This window comes from Elgaria multicarinata, chromosome 4 (genome assembly GCF_023053635.1).
Source record: "Elgaria multicarinata webbii isolate HBS135686 ecotype San Diego chromosome 4, rElgMul1.1.pri, whole genome shotgun sequence".
NCBI classification, from domain to species: Eukaryota; Metazoa; Chordata; class Lepidosauria; order Squamata; family Anguidae; genus Elgaria; species Elgaria multicarinata.
In genome coordinates, this window is record NC_086174.1 from 7,725,961 (window position 1) to 7,747,885 (window position 21,925).

Consider the following 21,925-nt stretch of genomic DNA (forward strand, 5'->3'; position numbering starts at 1 on the left):
TAAATAAGTAAGAATATTATGTATCACAATCATTCAGTTTTATTTTTAAGTTCTCTGACTACACTCACACACAAGCATGCACTCACACACACCTTTCTATTGACACTTTCCCAGTCCAATTTGCCTTCCTACCTGTGGCAACGTGGAAGGCGAGAATGACCAGAGCCAAGAGTAGGTTAAGGAACTTCATGGTCAAAGCTTCCTCTGAGGTCTTTCCAACTACTGGAGGGAAGCAGAGCTAAGACAGAAGGAAGGTGTCTCTGCATAACACTCAGACATTCCCTCTGTTTATAGGAATGTAGAGCCAAGGGCATGTTGAAATATACTTCTGTGTATCAGAATTATTGCAAGCAGGTATTTCTGGTCACTCTCCTTTGAAACATCTCCGTTTTCATCATCTCCCTCCAAGCACTTTCCTCTAAACTCAGTATATCAAATTGGTTTTGCTTGCGGGGCATTCTTTACAACTGCCTAGCGTGGCACTGCAAAAATACTGAGAGGGCACCGAGTTCACTTCCTCACGCAAGTGCATTGTGAAACTACGGGAATTGCTGCCACAAGACGTAATGTTGGCCACCAATGTGGATGGCTTTAAAAGAGGGGTTGGAGAAATTCATGGAGGAGAAGGCCATCAAGGGCTACTAGTCCTGATGACTATGTGCTACTTCCAGTACCAAAAGTCCAACTAGTCCAGCCACAAGCAGGACATGGTGCAACAGCACCCATCCACCCATGTTCCCCATCAACTGGTTCACATAGGGATACTGCATTTGCCACTGGAGGTAGCACATAGCTATCAGGATTAGTAGCTATTCTTGATTTGGTGATGTCTGTCTCATTATATCATTGGTTAGAGGTTGGGCATGAAGTAGCTGTGTTCCATTGCTATATTACACAATTAATAAGGCATCCTGCATGAAAGGCAGTATAGACAGATTTCATTGGTAATGAGAATTTGCATTGGTGACCTCTAACTGAGCACATGGTCTTCATGCTGGACAGGTTGCTGTTACGAGAGCTAGGGGAACTCCCCTGTGCTTTCTGCTGGAGCTGGGGATAGAATTAGGGTATTTTTTGACCCAAAGCAAGCAGACATGAGTCACATAATTCAGTTAAGTATGGGCAGAAAGAGGTAATTATGAGACGTTCTGCTGAGTGCTGGTTGTGACACATTCAAACTGCCAATTTCAAGAAGCTCTTTTGCAAATCCCCCTACTTCCTTGCTCGTACTTGATGGCACAATCCCTTTCTCCTCCTGTAAAGGATAAGCAAGGTGCAATACTTGCCAATTATTCCCAGTCCTCAGTTTCTCAGCTAGAAGTTTAATTTTATTCTTATGCTGCCATTTCCACAGCTAATAGTTAGGAAAAGCAAGGAACACATCATATTATATGATCCTACATTTGTGGATAGAGAAAGAAGCTCAGAAATAATAATAGAATCATAGAATAGCAAAGTTGGAAGGGGCCTACAAGGCCATCGAGTCCAACCCCCTGCTCAATGCAGGAATCCACCCTAAAGCATCCCTGACAGAGGGTTGTCCAGCTGCCTCTTGAAGGCCTCTAGTGTGGGAGAGCCCACAACCTCCCTAGGGAACTGATTCCATTGTCGTACTGCTCTAACAGTCAGGAAGTTTTTCCTGATGTCCAGCCGGAATCTGGCTTCCTTTAACTTCAGCCCATTATTCCGTGTCCTGCACTCTGGGAGGATCGAGAAGAGATCCTGGCCCTCCTCTGTGCGACAGCCTTTGAAGGATTTGAAGAGTGCTCTCATGTCTCCCCTCAATCTGCTCTTCTCCAGGCTAAACATGCCCAGTTCTTTCAGTCTCTCTTCATAGGGCTTTGTTTCCAGACCCCTGCTCATCCTGGTTGCCCTCCTCTGAACACGCTGCAGCTTGTCTGACACAGACACCAGAGGTTGGGATAACTAGGGCCTCTTTATTTAATTGGGAAAATCACCCCTCCCTGGAGCTGCATGTGAGAGTGCGGGAAACTAATTAATCCTTTCTCCAGGCAACTACCCTGCCATTATGGGTGAGACATGCGGCCAAGCCAGAAATTGGGTAAAAATTGCAGCTGCTCAATTCCAATTATTTTATTTATTTATTTATTATTGCATTTATATCCCACCTTTTTTTCCGCCAAGGAACCCAAGGTGACGTACATAATCCTCCTCCTCCTCCTCTCCATTTGATCCTCACAACAACAACCCAAAGGAAGTCAGGCAGGTGGCTACTAGGTAGGGTGACCATATGAAAAGGAGGACAGGGCTCCTGTATCTTTAACAGTTGTATTGAAAAGGGAATTTCAGCAGGTGTCATTTGTATATATGGAGAACCTGGTGAACTTTCCTCTTCGTCGCAACAGTTAAAGCTGCAGGTGCCCTGCCCTCTTTTAAATCTGGTCATAGTATAGCTGCAGTATAGCTCCTACAGCTTTAACTGTTGTGATGAAGAGGAAATTTCACCAGGTGAGACATGCATACAAATGACACCTGCTGAAATTCCCTTTTATATGCAACTGTTAAAGATACAGGAGCCCGGTCCTCCTTTTCATATGGTCACCCTACTACTAGGAGGAGGGCTTTCTCTGCTGTGGAACCCCGGCTGTGGAATGAGCTCCCCAGAGAGGTCTGCCTGGCGCCTACACTGAATTCTTTTTGTCGCCAGCTGAAGACCTTTTTATTCTCTCAGTATTTTAACACCTAAATTTAAGCTGTTTAAATTCTGCAATCCTATATCAATTTCTGCTGTGTGGTTTTATCCTGGTTGTGCTTTTAATATTGTATTTTGAGATTGTTGGATGTTTTATTATGTTCTTAATGGTTTTAATTTTTGTGAACTGCCCAGAGAGATTCGGCTATTGGGTGGTATAAAAATGTAATAAATAAATAAATAAACGCTGTGAGGTGCATTGGGCTGAGAGTGTGTGACTCTCAGTTGTTTAACAGTGGTATTGAAAAGGGAAGTTCAGCAGATGTCATTTGTATATATGGAGAACCTGGGGAAAATTAGTCTTTATCACAACAGTTAAAGCTGCAGGTGCCCTGCCCTCTTTTAAATCTGGTCACTCTAGTATAGCTCCTGCAGCTTTAACTGTGATGAAGAGGGGATTTCACCAGGTTCTCTATATATTCAAATGACACCTGCTGAAATTCCCTTTTCTATGCAACTGTTAAAGATACAGGAGCCCTGTCCTCCTTTCCTTAGGGTCACCCTAATAAAATGCCAACGAGTGGTCACCAAACCTTGTCTGATATCCTAAGATTACTGCCCAACTTTCAGATCCTGCAGGGAAATATCATTAACTGCATTAGTCAGGTGAACCCGTCTGCCCTATAAGGTTCCCCTCTGGATAACCAAAATTTTGGACTGCAGATCACACATCCCTGCCAATCCTTAGAGACAGACAAATTTATCTTATGTCATTGCCCGATTTAAAGTAAGGGCTTCTCCACCCTCTGGCCTCTGGCACTGAGGGAGCAAGTTTGATTGCACAGTACAAATATCTGGCCATCCAGATATCCTCCAGGTCTGCCTTAGACTGTAACGTTGGGGACTTCCATTCCAGGAACCCCATCGTAAACACACACACACACACACCCCAAGTAGGCACCACACCTGTGCAGGGCCGGCGCCAGACTATATTGCGCCCTAGGCAGGTGCGTTCAGAAGCCTCCGCCCCACCCACCCCCTGTGCGTGCGTGCGCCCGCCCACTCCCGGCTTTGAAGCCAGGACGCTGGGGTTGGGGGGTGGGGTGGAGGCTTTGAAGTGGTGCGCCCGGCCAGAAGTGGCTTCCTGGTGCGCCATACTGAAGCCTCCGCCCCGCTCCCACTCCCGGCTTCAAAACCAGGATGCTGGGGTTGGGGGGTGGGGTGGAGGCTTCAAAGTGGCGCGCCAGGAAGTGGCTTCCTGGTGCGCCATACTGAAGCCTCTAACCCCCGCCTGCTCCTGGCTTTGAAGCCAGGGCACTGGGGTTGGGGGGCGGGGCAGGGGCTTCGAAGCAGCGCGCCTGGAAGTGGCTTCCTGGTGCGCCATTCTGAAGCCTCTGCCTCCAACCCCAGCATCCTGGCTTCGAAGCCAGGAGCGGCTTCCAGCCGGGCGCTGACTTTGAAGCCAGGACGCTGGGGTTGTGGGGAAGCCAGGGCGGCGGCTTTGGAACAGAGCGCCCGGAAGCCGCTCTAGGAGAGTGGCTTCCAAATGTGCCGTTCGGCGCCCTCGTTGGCTTGACGCTCTAGGCCGCCGCCGGAGTTGCCTCTATGGCAGCGCCGGGCCTGCACCTGTGGTGGGGCAAAACCAGCTCACCGAAATTCTCCAAATGTCACTGTGAAGCTTGGTTCAGCTTGTTCCCATTTTCATTTACTATCTGCCTTTTTTTAGTTCATTTGAAAAGGAAAAGTACAAATTTTGAAAGGGAAAAGGGGTGTGTGTGTCTTTCCCCCATTGACTAAAGTGCAAAAATGCTCTCTTTTTTCAATGCATTAAAATAATGCGCATTTAAAGAACAAACATGCACCACAATTTTCTGTGGTGATTGCAAGTTCAGGAACGTGCAAAACATACTCCTGTTCACTTTCATGCTTACGTTTTATGAATAGGGGAAGTTTGAATGTTTTGCAAATTGAAAGAAAATTCCGCCTACATCTCTGTGATGTAGCTGTAGACTAGGTGAGGGAGACACCTGGTGGGCAGATAGAGGAACAGCACACTTGGTGTTCGGTGTTTGTGTGTGTTTTGATCCCGATCCGGGGCCCACGTGCTTATACAGCGTTAAAAAGAAAAGTGAGAATCTTCTGCATATTACACCTTCAATAAAGCACATTTGAAAGCGACCCTTGGTTAGGGATGGATTGTGGTTATGACTGGGCATGAACTGGGCATGTTTAGCCTGGAGAAGAGAAGATTGAGGGGAGACATGAGAGCACTCTTCAAATATTTAAAAGGTTGTCACACAGAGGAGGGCCAGGATCTCTTCTCGATCCTCCCAGAGTGCAGGACACGGAATAATGGGCTCAAGTTAAAGGAAGCCAGATTCCGGCTGGACATCAGGAAAAACTTCCTGACTGTTAGAGCAGTACGACAATGGAATCAGTTCCCTAGGGAGGTTGTGGGCTCTCCCACACTAGAGGCCTTCAAGAGGCAGCTGGACAACCATCTGTCAGGGATGCTTTAGGGTGGATTCCTGCATTGAGCAGGGGGTTGGACTCAATGGCCTTATAGGCCCTGTCGAGGTAGCTAAGTTTCTCTTGTTAGAGAGAAGACAGCTGGAAGATTTAATGTGCAGAGACACAGCCAAAGACAGCGAAGATAACCAGAAACCACAGAAGGCTTGAATTCTTCAATAACATTTACTGAGGTTTTAACTTAGGTTGATAAAAATATATTTACAGCATACATGGCACATAACACAATACTCACAGCAACAGCGCATACACAGAAGAGAAGTAAGGCACATTCAAACACTGGACATATATATACAACAGATTATCTGTACAACCAATTTAGCCACTAATTGGCAATCAAGTCACCCCACAATTTAACAATCTTCTGCAATATCTTCTTCTGTGGGTGAACCTAAAACTGTGGATAATGGAAATCCAATCCTGTCAGGCCCCTTCCAACTCGACTATTCTATGATCCTAGGGCCATAGTTAGACCTAAGCTTTATCCCTGGATCGTCCAGGGGTCAAACCTGTTCATCTAGGTGACACACAGGGGATCCAGTGCTCAGGCAGGGGCGAACCCTGGATGATCTCAGGATAAAGCTTAGGTCTAGCTGTGGCCTAGGTGATCACAGAGACTTACATAGAATATGAGGTTAGACCATTGAGCTCACAAACCTGAACACACACATCTTTTCTAGGGTGAAGTGATGTTGGGAAGATTTAATTTGAAACAAACAAGTGGTGTCCTGGAAAAGGGCATTTAATGCTTCCTCTTCCAACTTCTTTTGAATTACCACACTATATGACCGAACTCATCAAGTGTTTTTTATGTTTTTTTAAATTGTGCATTTTGCTTTTAATATTTTAATCTTTATAAACCCTTCAGAGAGCTTTGGCAATGGGGTGGTACAAAAATGAAATCAACCTATAAAGAATAGAAGAATCCTACGTTGACCCATGGCTGTCTATCATCTACATCAGTAGCTGGCAAGGGAAGATGAGTCTTAATGAACCAATATCAGTGGGCAAAGGATGAATGTCCCCTTCAACCACCCACACTAGGGACCGATCTGTATGGTGCAGACACTGTGAGGTTACAATCCATCAGAAAAAGAATAGCATGCACATAGCATTTATGAGACTGAAAATGTGGGAGTGCTGGGCCATTGCTAGACCAGGGTCCAGATGACGCGCAGTGGATCCCGGGGTCAGGCAGGGGTAACCCTCCCTTGCCCTGGGGTATTTGGCTACAGTTGTAGCCCAGTATTTCCCACGGTCGCGAGATCACGAGCATGTCTGCCACTTTTCCTGGCTACCACAATTACTCGTGAGAAGCTGGGAAAAGGAGCGCTGCGGCCATCAGGGCAGGGCAGGGAGATCGGAGCTGGGGGTGGCCAGGGAGAACAGACCCGGGGGGGGGCAGGGAGATCAGAGCCAGGGGGGAGGTCGGGGCAGGGGGGGAGCAAAGACTTACCTTTGTTGCTGGTGCGCTCCTGCACACCCGGCCCTTTAAGAAAAAAAATGGCAGACACAACGGGGCTTTCCTTTAGCCTGTCATGTCTGACATTTACATTGGGGCGACAGCCCGCGCTTCTTGAATCACAGGCTCGTCCCTCCTTCCGCATGGATTTTAAAGTAGGTCTAGCGAAGGCCTTGGTTTCCTTGCCTCCTCTGCATAGACCAGGTGTGGGCAAGCTCCAGTCTTCCATCACCCTCCAAACACCTGATACGGCTGTTCTCCGGCTGCCTGACAAGCCTGGCTAACCCTGGTTGCTCTACAAATGTCCTCAGCCTTGGGCTCCTTCCACCACAGTCCTCAGTCTAGATGCTGAGTGGATCATTGGATCTAATTTCCAAACCACTCCAAACACGGAATAACGGGCTCAAGTTAAAAGAAGCCAGATTCCAGCTGGACATCAGGAAAAACTTCATGACTGTTAGAGCAGTACAACAATGGAACCAATTACCTAGGGAGGTCGTGGGCTCTCCCACACTAGAGGCCTTCAGGAGGCAGCTGGACAACCATCTGTCAGGGATGTTTTAGGGTGGATTCCTGCACTGAGCAGGGGGTTGGACTCGATGGCCTTGTAGGCCCCTTCCAGCTCTGCTATTCTATGATTCTATGATTCTATACTCTGGGCCACGGAGTCCACCTGGGCCTCCAGTGACAAGGATGGATCTAGGAGTGCTCCCAAGCTATGCTCCTTCGAGGGGAGTGCAAACCTATCCAGAACAGGTCACTTACCCCATTCCCAGACTCAGGAATTCCCAGTCTCCAAACAGCTTCAATCTTATCAGGCTTCAGCTTCCGTTTATTGGCCCTTATCCAGCCCATGATAGCCTCCAGGCACTTGAATTCTGCATTTTAAGAACAAAATGACTATGGTGAGGAAACGGGACGAAGAAGTGGTGGGAAACACAAGAGGGTTACGAATGGAAGGCGATGACATCCAGTCCACCTGTAAAATTCCATGAATGACGCAAAGCGGCAGCACAATAAAAGCCTCATTTCACACTACCTCTAGGACTTCGTTGTAGTGCTGCTGCGAACTGACATTTTTGTTTAATACCATGTGTTATGTGGAGGGAAATTCAGGGACATTTGGGGAGGATACTGAAAAATCCATATATTTACCATTGACACGACAGCAGAAAACAGTACGGGTCATGAGGATACAACATACAAATGGGTGTATGAGACAAATCCTATGAGGAATATCCAGCCAAACCATTAGATATGCTTAATATCCCTTTTAACCATTTAAAAAGAAAATTATACAGGAACTGCCTGACTACACTTTGTATGTGTGCCAATATGAGGCATTATTTTCCTTGTCAATATTCACCAAACCTCTATAAATACTGGGAACCTTCCAGCTTTTGCATATCCGTCATCCCTCGGAACAGTTTCCTCGTAGCAGCGCTGGGATATCAGAGAAAGCGTTTGACATGAAGCTTCTGTACCTTCTCGTTGCTCTGGTTCTCCTGTTCTTCCCCGTTCCTACACGTGAGCAAAGTTAAAGTTGGGAATTGTAAAAAAGAAAGAGATTTCAGGGATTTAGTTGAATGAGAAAGTGTGCGCTTGATTTTGCTTTTGCATTGGCCTGTTGTGATTCTAAGCGTAGTTCCTGAAAGGAGGTTCTGTCAAAATCAGTGACATTTACAGACAGAGCAGACAGTATTTTAAATCCATATCTAGCAGCTATGTCTTGTTCTTATTTTTATTCCAGAGGAGGTGCAGATTGCAAGATAGATTGGGGCCTTAGCATGGGCTGGGTGTATGGGGCTTTAATCATCTCCTGGCTAATTCAGCCTAAGTATGGAAACAACCAAATATTGCTTCCTTGAAACTACTTTGTTCTTTTCATTCATTTTTTTATTTTTTATTATTTTTTTATTATTGCATTTATATCCTGCCATTTTTCCTCCAAGGAACCCAAGTACATAATCTTCCTCCTCTCTATTTTATCTTCACAACAACAGCCCTGTGAGGTAGGCTGGGCTGAGAGTCTGTGACTGGCCCAAAGTCACCCAGTGGGTTTCCCTGGCCAAGTGAGGACTAGAACTCGGATCTCCTGACTCCTAGTCCAACACTTCAGCCACTCCACCACACTCGCTCTCTATTTTGTGTTGGTTTTTAGCTAAGCCTTTAGGGCATGAAACTTGTCTTATTGTACTCTGTGAGCAGTGAATCCACATAAATCGAAATGCAATTGAATGGGCAACGTGTGCGTGATTCTTCAAATTTGCCCAGCTTTCTTCATAGACTAAAGCAGGGTTGATTCACTCCCTGGGGTAAATTTACGCAAATTAGGAAATTTGCACAAATTGAATTGGGAATCAGAGATGAACATGAGTGTGCGTGCTTCATAAAAATCTGACTAGATCTGGGAGGCCAACAGAGGCCCTGCCTCTGGGCTCCGGACCCAGTGGGGTGCCCCCAGCTCCCGAACACTTGCCTTAGATGCCCCATTGACGCAAGGGCTGAATGCACAATTTCCCAAGGGTCTGGAAATTATGCACTTCCCCCCTAAGGGCGGCACCATTGGCATAGAAGAGGGAATTATACAATTTCTGGAGCCTCCAGAAACGGGGAATTCCCTCTTTTGCATTCATCATGGCCACCGCTAATGCAAAGGGGGAATTTCTGGAGCCTTGATGCATCAATTGTGCGTTTCCCCGTTTCATGCCAACGGCAGCCACTATTAAAGCGCATAGGGGAAGTGCGTGATTTTGGCATAGGCTTGGGTGTTTGCCAAGCACTTATCAGGCCAAGATGGGCTTCGGAAGAGTCTCATGTGGCCTGGAGTACACTCCCAGATGGCAGCAGCAATGGGGTGAGCACCCCCCCCCCCGATCCTGGCACGGATGAATTGGCACACCCTTAAATATGGAATGTTTCCTGTGGAAAAGAACGAATTATTACAGAAGGTCCAGGGAAATGTCACAATCTTGATCAGAATGTCAGAGCAGATCTACACTGCGTACTGAAGGTGCTCGCGTGCACCTGCAGTGCGCCTCCAAAGCGAATGTGCAGATCCTAGAAGGAAGAGGCGGAGGAAGAGGCAGCTGGGGAATCCGGCCGCGTCCTTGCCGCCGCCCACCTCTCTGCCGGCCTCTTGCTGCCAGCGAAAGAGCCACCTGGGTCGGAGAGCTTCTTCTGCTCTCCGCCCCGCCTTCTTCCACCGAGTGGCTCTTTCGCTGGCAGCAGGAAGCCGTCAGGGAGGTGGGCGGCGGCGGTGGCAGTGGCGGCAAGGACGCGGCCGGATTCCCCAGCCGCCTCTTCCTCCGCCTCTTCCTTCTAGGATCTACACATTCGCTTTGGAGGAGCACTGCAGGCGCACGCGAGCACCTTCAGTACGCAGTGTAGCTCTGCTCTCAGTTAAATCAGAACTTTTCTTTTGAGGTCCACACTTCTAAACCTGGGGCCATTTTTATTTTTTCCTCCCGTTTCAGGATAAGTTCCCACTAACAGGAAAAAAAACCCCTCTGTTCCTTTCATGCAGATCAATCTGTGAAGTACTGTAAAAAGTTGGGAGGCAGCTGCATTCCAGAAGCTGTAAACTGCTCCAATGCTATTATTCCGACCCATTGTGCTTCTCGCCAGAAATGCTGCAAGCAAAATTAATGATGCTCAGAACCACATGAGCGGGAGTAACCTGCACTTCCCGATAAAAGAGACCCTTGCTTGAGGAAACAAACTGGTCTGGACTTGTGCTAAAATAAACTGGAACCGAGTAATGCAACCCACTCATTAAATGCAAGTTAATGAGGTGCATTTGAAATCCTATTTTTAAGCTGTCATCTCTGAAATGTCATTCTTGGGTAGTCTGGGTCTGAACTGTCACGAAGCTTGTCAATTTAAATACTCCTTTTCAGGGGCAAGCAGGCAGGAAGAAGGCTACTAGGAGGAGGGCCTTCTCCGCTGTGGCACCCCTGTTAGCATAACCATCTCCATTTTTAACAGGAAACTGTATAGTATCCATTGCACACCAGGCGAAATGTCACATACCAGGGCGTCTTCAAGGGTGTCTTCATGTCTCTTTCTTATCTAATATAAACAAGAATCCTGGCTCCAGCTGTCTCCAAGTGCTGCTGTGTCGAAGTTAACTTCTATAACTTGCAGTAACTTACTGTCAGGCCAAAGGTATTGTTTACAGGACTGTTTAGCATAATTAGCTATGCCTCAGTGTTATGTTCTGATTGGTTAATGCTGCTACTGGGCCCTGCCCCTTGAAAGCTCAAATACTGTACCATATTCCCTATGTCTTTTGTCTGATTGCTCCCTTTGAAGAGACCAGGCCTTGATTACTAATCAATAAAGCGCTTTTGAACCCTCTGTCGCTGGAATGGTGGAGTCGTGCTTAAGGGCTGTTTGGATCTCGTCCTTGGGTGAAAAGAACATTGATCTAACACCCCGGCTGTGGAACGAGCTCCCCAGAGAGGTCTGCCTGGCGCCTACACTGTACTCTTTTCATCGCCAGCTGAAGACCTTTTTATTCTCTCAGTATTTTAACACTTATTTTAACTTAAATTTAAATTTTACTGTTCTGACTCTGTATTTTAATCTTATATCAATTTTGCTGAGTGGTTTTTAACCTGTTGTTTGTTTTATTATGGTTTTAATTTTTGTGAACCACCCAGAGAGCTTTGGCTATTGGGCGGTATAAAAATGTAATAAATAAATAAATAAAATAAGTAGTGCCAAATGGGAATGGAACTATCGGTAGAACAGGGGCCCTTTGCAGTCCTTGGGGCAATGGGACATGCCCAACCCTGTCCATCTCATTGTCTGGTTAATGAATTTCTGGGTTTACCTCCAAGTCCTTTAATACACCTTTCAAAAACCAAGATTTGCCCATTTTAGCATAGTAGAACTTGCACAATTGTCCCTAAACAAAACAGGCAGTATCCAATGTCGGCAACCCATCAAAACCCATTAGGTGGCATTGGTGAGAATGGGACAAGTCAGCAGAGTTCCCTTCCGTGAGCTCCACTGGAAATGCTAGTTTCGGATAGTTTACAGTTACTGTAGGAAGTTCCATCTTCCTATTTCCCTGGTGCTCATTCCTAACAGTCCAAAGGCATGATTAGATACAGCCCAACAGGCCCAAAGTGATGCCCCCTCTCAAATCTTCATTTTGTGTGTTAGGTCATCATCATCATAAGTTTATTGTGCTAGCCGAAGGCCATGACAAATACATCCATAGAAAAGCATACAACTATAAAAGTACACAATAGTTTTAAACAACCAAGAGAACCATACAGACAACCTTAAATTTACTGTGACTAAAGCTCTCATTTCGCTCAGCACTCTGAGGCCACAGCTAGACCTGAGGTTTATCCTGGGATCATCCAGGGTTCACCCCTGCCTGAGCACTGGATCCCCTGTGTGGTACCTAGATGAACAGGTTTGACCCCTGGACGATCCAGGGATAAACCTTAGGTCTAGCTATGGCCTGAGTCTCCGTGGCAGTTTATAGCAATTCTATCTCGTTCTCTCTTCCTATTCTTTTTCGCTGCCAGTGCAAACAAGGCCACTTTATGAGTGACATAACTGTTGGCATCGCTAAGGAGGAAGAGAACTGTTTCTGCTTGGGCATTCATGCCTCCATATGTCAGCAGCGGTTTCAAGAGTCTCTCTCTTGGGTCCCTATACAGAGGGCAAGTTAACATATAGTGTGCTGTGTCTTCCATTTGTTGTTGACCACAGATACATAATCTCGATTCAAATGGTACCTTGTGGTAGCGTCCATCCAGCACTGCAGTTGGCATCACTTGAAACCTCAATTCAATGAAAGCATTTCTCAGGGGCAGGGGCCTCAATTTGGACAGATAACATAAAATCATAGAATCATAGAATAGCAGAGTTGGAAGGGGCCTACAAGGCCATTGAGTCCAACACCCTGCTCAATGCAGGAATCCACCCTAAAGCATCCCTGACAGAGGGTTGTCCAGCTGCCTCTTGAAGGCCTCTAGTGTGGGAGAGGCCACAACCTCCCTAGGTAACTGGTTCCATTGTCGTACTGCTCTAACAGTCAGGAAATTTTTCCTGATGTCCAGCTGGAATCTGGCTTTCTTTAACTTGAGCCTGTTATTCCATGCTCTATAGTGTTCTGTTTTTAGAAGAGGGAACCACTGAGAGAATTTAGAATTTTTAATAAGTTGCAGGTGCCTCCTGGAATCTATCCAAAAACACCAATCCCTTAGATTGTGTGTTAGATTTTGGTTTTAAAACACTATAAAAATAGCCCTGCCAATGCAATATTGTAATAGAAATACAACTGGGTTGGGTGAGGTTAGGGTACCTGGCTGAGAAAAGGGGCTTATGGTAGTTCTGCAATGCACACCACTATTATTCCTGTGTTGTTGATTTGTTACATTTCTATATTGCTCAAGGACCTTACACAAGAATAGAGCATTTGCCACTGGCTTATAATTATTTGTTGGTCTAGGAAGGATGTCTTCAGAAGTAGCCTCACCATGCCCTCTTTCAGGTGGCCAGGAACCACTCCCTCTCACAGAGACAACACAACCAATTTCCTGCCCAGCCAGCTATGTCCTCCCTGCTAGTTGGACTGGTCCATGCAACCACCTCCATATTGGATCCTTGCCAATATGGAGGTGGTTGCATGGACCAGTCCAAGCTGTACCAACTGGAACTCATCCAAGAAAATTGGACAAGGCTGCAATCTGGGAACTTCACCTGATTTGTCTTCTGTATCACTGGAATCAATGGCCTAATCTACACCAAGCAGGATATTGCATTATGAAAGCGGTATATAAAAGGCAGGAGCCACACGACTGCTTTAGAGCGGTGTGATGTGCGCTGACAACTGTTGCCCCCCCCTCCAAGGACACATACCACATACTACTTTCGTACCACTATACCCTGCCTTTCATACCGCTTTCATAGTGCAATATCCTGCTTGGTGTAGATGAGGCCTAAATCCCAGTGGATACAAGAGATTTTATTTATTATTATTATTATTATTATTATTATTATTATTATTATTTATTTATTTATATAGCACCATCAATGTACATGGTGCTGTACAGAGTAAAACAGTAAATAGCAAGGCCCTGCCGCATAGGCTTACAATCTAATAATTTATCCTGGAATTGCCTAGCATGAATATTACAGCAGGTCAATAATGTTCTTTGGGCCAGCATGTAGAAGACCTCAGATGACCCTAAAGTAGGGTGACCATATTTGGGAAACCAAAAAAGAGGACACCTAGTGTGTGTGTGGGGAAGCAGCTTTCTGAGTCCTGCAGAAAGTACGTTATTCCCCCGCCACCTTAAAGAAACCTATTGGAGTGGAGGAGGGGAAAGGATTTCATTCTGCACCGCCACCATCCACTCCAATTGGGGCCTTTTCTATAATGTCCATGAATGACCCACTTTCCCCTTTAAGACCTCAATTGGAGCTCGGGGTTGGGGAATGATGTGCCTCAAGAAAGCATGTCATTCCCTCCTGCCATGCTAATGGCAGCCTTAAAGGGGAAGGTGTGTCATTCCAGGACATTATTGAAAATTATAGAAAATCCCCCCTGACACCATGGAAAGAACAAAAACCAGGACAAATCCGGGGAAATCCTGACAGTTGGTCACCCTACCTAAAGTGCTTCATTGCAGGGCATATGGAAAATTGAATAGATGCAGTGAAATGTTGTTTCCTTGATACCTTCACTGCACATGAATCTACCCGACCATAGGTATATATCAGTGTTTGATTGCATCCACTCCATCTACACTCCAGTTGTCTTCTATTCCCCCCTCAAAATTTCTCTCACCTCTGGGGAATTCAACGAAGCAGTATGAGCTCTACAACAGAGAGGGCACCCAAGAGCGATGGTGTCAACCATCAGGATCACTTCCTCATTCCACAGGTCAAGCAGGCTTTTGAGAGGAGCACCCAGAATCAACAGTGTGGGTGATTTCAGCAGTACACCTAAGAATACCTCTGTTAGCTTGTTTCACAATTTACTACTGTATGTGATGTTCTTTTGCATTTACTTTTCTTTATAAACTATTCATATGTTATGACTTCTAGTGTGGCATGTTTTCATTTCTTTAACAAGTCCAAAGGATATTCACTATTTTCCTGCTTACGTATTCAATGAGAATACAGCCAATACTCCATACACCATCCCAAGGCCAAATAACTTCAGGAGTAGCTGGTTGTTGAGGGGGCTTCCTCCTATTTTTTTTAGTTTTTAAAAACAAAAACACACACACAAAAGCAATTCCTTCCCTCAGAATTTGAAGGAGCCCAGCATAGAATCATGGAATAGTAGTGTTGGGAGGGGCCTATAAGGCCATCGAGTCCAACCTCCTGCTCAATGCAGGAATCCACCCTAAAGCATCCCTGACAGATGGTTGTCCAGCTGCCGCTTGAAGGCATCTAGTGTGGGAGAGCCCACAACCTCCCTAGGGAATTGGTTCCATTGTCGTACTGCTCTAACAGTCAGGATGTTTTTCCTGATGTCCAGCCGGAATCTGGCTTCCTGTAACTTGAGCCCATTATTCCGTGTCCTGCACTCTGGGAGGATCGAGAAGAGATCCTGGCCTTCCTCTATTGGAGAACATGTGACTCCATCCTCTGCAATAAGCACCCAGGATGGTCTCCAATAAGTGTAGAACTTTAAGGGTCAAACTTTCACAAATTGGTGGACAGGATGAGAAACAATACAAAAGTATTCAGATGGGCACTTGGCACAGCTATCAAATAATCAGTAAAAGAAGGCAATTCCTGCCTGCAGGCTTATTATTTATTTATTTATTTATTTATATAGCACCATCAGTGTACATGGTGCTGTACAGAGTAAAACAATAAAATAGCAAAAACCTGCTACACAGGCTTACATTCTAATAGAATCGTAATAAAACAATAAGAAGGGGAAGAGAATGCACCAAACAGGCACAGGGTAGAGTAAAACTAACAGTATAAAAGTAAGATCAAAATCAAGTTTTAAAAGCTTTAGAAAGAAGATTTTTTTTTAGCTGTGCTTTAAAAACTGCGATTGAACTTGTAGTTTGCAAATGTTCTGGAAGAGCGTTCCAAGCGTAAGGGGCAGCGGAAGAAAATGGACGAAGCCGAGCAAGGGAAGTAGAGGCCCTTGGGCAGGTTAGAAACATGGCATCAGAGGAGCAAAGAGCATGAGCGGGGCAATAGTGAGAGTTGAGAGAGGAAAGATAGGAAGGAGCTAGACTGTAAAAAGCTTTGTAGGTCAACAGGAGAAGTTTATATTACAGTAAAAACAAAACAAAACAAACAAACAAAAACAGCATACAAGGAAAAAGAATAGGGAGGGATGAGGAAAAACTTAAGTCAGCACCCTTTGTCTTTCATTAGGGTTGATAGAATGGTCTTGCTTCCTCCTCTTATCTGGGGAGAGGAGGTAATTATTACCTCAGATATTTAGACCTTGCTGGCGATGCTTGCCTATAAGGGTGTTTCCCCCGCACCCTTTTGTTTGTTATTTTACTGTGCTGTGCATTTCTGAGGAGCTTTGTAGGGTTGGGGAGACAGGGAAACGCAGACATCTTCCATTTGCTCATGTCCACCTCCGCTCCTTCCCCAATCTCTGCTCCCCACTTCTTCAAAATTCGCTAAAACAAGATGTTGTGCTGGACACCAGTTTGAACATTGATCATTGTGCTGTTTGCACACTCCAGACACCTGCCTACAGCCAATGAGAAGCATATTTCAATCTTTTGCATGTATTCCTGAGGCATGTGTTCCCGTGCTATCTCCAGTATTCGAGGCAGTAAGCAATCCTTTGTTTGAGGGCATCAGCGATATTAAGTAGGGTGACCATATGGAAAGGATGACAGGGCTCCTGTATCTTTAACAGTTGCATAGAAAAGGGAATTTCAGCAGGTTTCATTTGTTTGCATATCTCACCCGGTGAAATTTCCTCTTCATCACATCAGTTAAAGCTGCAGAAGCTGTACTGCAGCTATACTGTGACCAGATTTAAAAAAGGGCAGGGCACCTGCAGCTTTAACTGTTGTGATGAAGAGGGAATTTCACCAGGTTCTCCATATATACAAATGACACCTGCTGAAATTTCCTTTTCAATACAACTGTTAAAGATACAGGAGCCCTGTCCTCCTTTCCATATGGTCACTCTATTTTAAGGGTTGACCAATTCAACACTTGTTTAAAAAAACAAAGAACTATCAGGTGGGAGAGCAGAAGACTTAAAGTTGTCCACACACAGTCCTTAGCTAGACCTACTTTGTAATCCAGGACGGAGGAGGGAAGATCTCGTGTTGTGTTTAATACGAGATCCCTCCGCCATTTACACGTGAGGTGTGATGACCTCAGGAAGAGAGGTGTCGTGGCCGCCATTTTTTTAAAAGGAGAAGCAGCGCACGAGGGTAAGGGTGTTTTTTTTAAAAATAATAATTTAGTTTCCCCACTCCTCCCATCCTAACCCCGATGGGCTCTCAGCTCACACGCTTAATCAAACCGCGGCAATGGGCCACACGTTCCACGGTCTAGGGCTCAGCCCGGGACCGTGGAAAAAGCGGGCCCAAAGGGGAGGGTTCTATCCTGGGACAAGAGAGGGATCAGCCCTCCCTGACCCTACGATCCCCTGTGCATCATGTGGAAGCACAGGGACGATCCCAGGGTTCGCCCCGTGGTAAAGCTAAGGCCACAGTTAGCAGCACCTGGACAACAGCTGACTGGACAGTGAAGCTCAACTGGTCCCAGTGTTCCCCACTACATACAGCAGGGAAGATATAGTAATTATTTATGTTATTGTAATTATTTCTAAATTTGCATCTATACATATAAATCAGCAGTAGATCTGTCTTCTCCTTGGCCAGCTTTTTGGCAATGTATGACTGGTGTTTTTTCCTCCAGTGCTTAGCTCAAGCTGGCCTCCCCCGCCACCTTCACAACAGTCCTAGGAAGTAGGCTGGGCTAAGAGAATATCGCTGGCCCAAGGTCTCCCTGGTATTAGTGTAACCACTCTAACCACTGGACAACACTCTCAGAGCTGTGAAGACTTAATGCATCAATCTATCTGTCAAGAGTGTCTTCTGAATCCCATGAGTGCCACTTCTGGTTTTGAAAGTTTAACCAGTCCGGAATGGTAGAGAGAACATTGTGGCCATTGCAGGGAAAGGACTGAAAATCTACCCATTTCAGAAAGGGAGGCAAATAATATGATTTCAAAATTCACGCAGAAGGAAAAGGAAAGGAAAGGAACCTCTCGTGCAAGCACTGAGTCATTACTGACTCTTGGAGGGACGCCAGCTTTCGCTGACGTTTTCTTGGCAGGCCTTATAGCGGGGTGGTTTGCCGTTGCCTTCCCCGGCCGTGATTACCTTTCCCCCAGCTAACTGGGTACTCATTTTACCGACCTCAGATCGATGGAAGGCTGAGTCGACCCGAGCTGGCTGCCTGAAACCAGCTTCCACTGGGATCGAACTCAGGCCGTGGGGAGAGTTTCGGCTGCAGAAACTGCTGCTTTGCCGCTCTGCGCCACACGAGGCAATATTCACGCAGAACACAACATATAAATAAATAAATGATTTGGAGGAGGCAATCAGGACTGGCAGGACATATGCAATCAGGTTTAAGCCCTCCTCAATCACACTTGGTAAAATTTCCCCCTTTCCCCAGTGTGGTAATTAGTATTTGGGGGGGGGGGAATTCTCGTTAGTACCCACTGTTATTTAATTTTAAAAATCATATAATGTGATTGCTAATCAGGTAGGTAACTTCACTTATACTTAGGCCTACCAGAGGAGGGCCTTCTCTGCTGTGGCACCCCGGCTGTGGAATGAGCTCCCTAAGGAGGTTCGCTTGGCACCTACATTATATGCTTTTAGACGCCAGGTGAAGACCTTTTTATTCTCCCAATATTTTAACAGTCTATAAATTTTAAATAACATGGTTTTAAATTTGTAATTTTGCATTGCTGCTGTTTTGTTTTTATCTGGTGGAGCTTTTATATTGTATTTTATATTATGGTTTTATACTGTTGTTTTATATTTTGAATGGTTTTAATTTTTGTGAACCGCCCAGAGAGCTCTGGCTATTGGGCGGTATAGAAATGTAATAAATAAATAAATAAATAAGTAAATAATAGGCGCTCAGACATTGAGCCCAAAAGGTAATTTCTATCACTCCCACTTATTCTTTCTTGTTTTGTACCTGTTCTGGAATATTGGTGCACCTGGGTCATTAGATCTTGCAGTCTATCACTCTTGGATCATGGTGTCCATTTCAGTACTGCCTTAAGGTACAGGCCTCCCGAGGTGGTACAGAATGGCTATCACTTAAGTGATAAGAGAGCATGATTCCCCCTTGGTTGCACACTGTGCAGAACATTGAAAAGAACAAGAGAAAGAAGTCCCTTTTTACAAACTTAAGCTCTTAGCTTAGGCTATAAGTCTAGATGAGGCCTAACCAGGGCCGAATAGAGAGGAACCAGTACCTCACGTGATTTAGCTTCCAAATCACATGAGGTCCTGGTTCCTCTCTATTCGGCCCTGGTTAGGCCTCATCTAGAGTATTGTGTCCAGTTCTGGGCTTCACAATTCAAGAAGGATGCAGACAAGCTGGAGCGTGTTAAGAGGAGGGCAACCAGGATGATCAGGGGTCTAGAAACAAAGCCCTATGAAGAGAGACTGAAAGAACTGGGCATGTTTAGCCTGGAGAAGAGAAGATTGAGGGGAGACATGAGAGCACTCTTTAAATACTTAAAAGGTTGTCACACAGAGGAGGGCCAGGATCTCTTCTCGATCCTCCCAGAGTGCAGGACACGGAATAACGGGCTCAAGTTAAAGGAAGCCAGATTCCGGCTGGACATCAGGAAAAACTTCCTGACTGTTAGAGTAGTGCGACGGTGGAATCAGTTACCTAGGGAAGTGGTGGGCTCTCCCACACTAGAGGCGTTCAAGAGGCAGCTGGACAACCATCTGTCAGGGATGCTTCAGGGTGGATTCCTGCATTGAGCAGGGGGTTGGACTCGATGGCCTTGTGAGCCCCTTCCAATTCTGCTATTCTATGATTCTATGATTCTATGAAAGGGGAGAAGGGATTTGCTGTCATTCAGTCCACTGGAACTCAGGGTCTTCTTTGGCATGGCTTCAGTGATATTAGCACATAGTCAAATCTGATCTGCTACGTTATTTCATAATATTGTCATATTCATAATGGGATCCCTGACTGGATAGGACCACTCTGAGAAAGAAAAGGAAGTCCTGACAATGGAGCAGTAGAAAGGCGGAAATGGGACTGCACAGAATTTAGATAAAGGGGACATTCTTATAGATGACGAGGTGTTTTGTTCTTTTTATATTTGGTTGGAAAATACTAGGGCTGTGCAGGGACCCCCTGATCTGCCTCGGAGGCCGACCTGCAGACCCTGAAGCAGCCCCGATCCGCCTCAGGGGTGCATCGGGGGTTCCTGACCTGCCTCAGCGCTGAAGCCAAGGCAAAATTCAGACACACTGAGGCAACTATGGAGTTTTCTGGGTGCCGGCTGCACAGCCAGCACCCAGAAAACTCTCCCCACTTACCTGGTGCCTCCGCCGTCAACCGCTGCGGATGGCGAAGGCACCAGGTAAGCCCCCCTCCCCCTGGTTACCTACTCCGCCATCTGCTGCTGCTTCTGTCTTTATGTCTGACAGCTTCCACTGCTGCTGATGCATAAGACTGGAAGTAGGCTGGGCGGCCTACTTCCTGTCTTATGAGTCGGTGGCAGTGGAAACCGCCGAACGCAAAGACAGTGGTGGCGGAGCAGGTAAGCCCCCTCCCCCTTACCTGCCTCTGCTGCCTGCTGCTGCCACTGCTGCCCTTGCCTCCGGCGGTTTCCACTGCCACCGACACATAAGACTGGAAGTAGGCCACGTGGCCTACTTCCTGTCTTATGCGTCAGCAGCAGTGGAAGCCACCGGAGGCAAGGGCGGCAGACACCGGCAGATGGCGGAGGCAGGTAAAAAGACTGGTCAGGGGGTAGAGGGGTGGGTCCACCTCTGAAGCACCAAGGCAGCCTGAAGCTTCAAAGCCAATTGGCTTCGGGCAGCCTCAGACTTCATCTGAACCAGTTTGGATCCGGTTTGGGAGGGTCCGAATCACCCCGATCTGCTTCGGATTCGTGATTCAAACCCGAGGCGGTGTACAGCCCTAGAAAATACCCTGCTTTTGGGCCCAATCCACCACACAGAATAAGTAAGTGGTCAGGGCAAGCAGAGGCAGGTTGATATCGCAATAAAAGGCTAATTTCTAACCACCTCTAGGACTTTATTGTGATGCTGCTGCTACCTGACATTTTTCTTTAATTCTACTTTTTTAGGCAGAGGGAAATTGAAAGCCATTCAGGGAGGTTGCTGAAAAATCCATGTATTTACCACTGACACATCAGCAGAAAACAGTACAGGTCACGAGGCTACAAGATGAGACAAGTCCTTCCAGAAATATCCAGCCAAATGTTTAGATATGCATAATGTTCCCTTTACATGGTTAAAAGGAAAGTTAAAGGAACCGCCTGACTTCACTTTGCATGTGTGCCAAACTGACACATTATTTTCCTTGTCAATGTCCACCAAACCTCTATAAATACTGGAAACCTTCCTATTTTATCCATATTCTTCATCCCTTTCCCTTAGAGCAGTTTCCTCTCAGCAGCCTTGGGATCTCCGAGAAAGCATCCGTCATGAAGCTTCTGTACCTTCTCGTTGCTGTGCTTCTCCTGTTCTTCCCTGTTCATTCAGGTAAGCAAGTAGCTTAAGTTGGGAATTGTAAACAAGGGTGTATTCCTGCATTGAGCAGGGGGTTGGACTCGATGGCCTTGTAGGCCCCTTCCAACTCTGCTATTCTATGATTCTACGAAAGAGAGATTTCTGGAATTTTAGTGAATGAGAAAGAGTGTGCTTCTACATTTGCATCATCCAGGTGAGATCCCAAGCATAATTCCTGAAAGGAGATTCTATTGAAATCAGTCATTTATTTATTTATTTATTACATTTTTATACTGCCCAATAGCCGAAGCTCTCTGGGCGGTTCACAAAAATTAAAACCATAATAAAACAATCAACAGGTTAAAAGCACAAATACAAAATACAGTATAAAAAGCACAACCAGGATAAAACCACACAGCAAAATTGATATAAGATTAAAATTTAAATTTAAGTTAAAATTAAATGTTAAAATACTGAGAGAATAAAAAGGTCTTCAGCTGGCGACGAAAGGAGTACAGTGTAGGTGCCAGGCGGACCTCTCTGGGGAGCTCG

General features: G+C 45.9%; 1 protein-coding gene across 1 annotated transcript in view; it reads left to right on the forward strand.

The window, feature by feature from the left end:
- Positions 1-21,925, forward strand: part of LOC134398125 (golgin subfamily A member 6-like protein 22) — a gene marked incomplete at its 3' end in the record, with an annotated part of 47,445 nt that overhangs the window by 549 nt on the left and 24,971 nt on the right. The window lies entirely within an intron of this gene.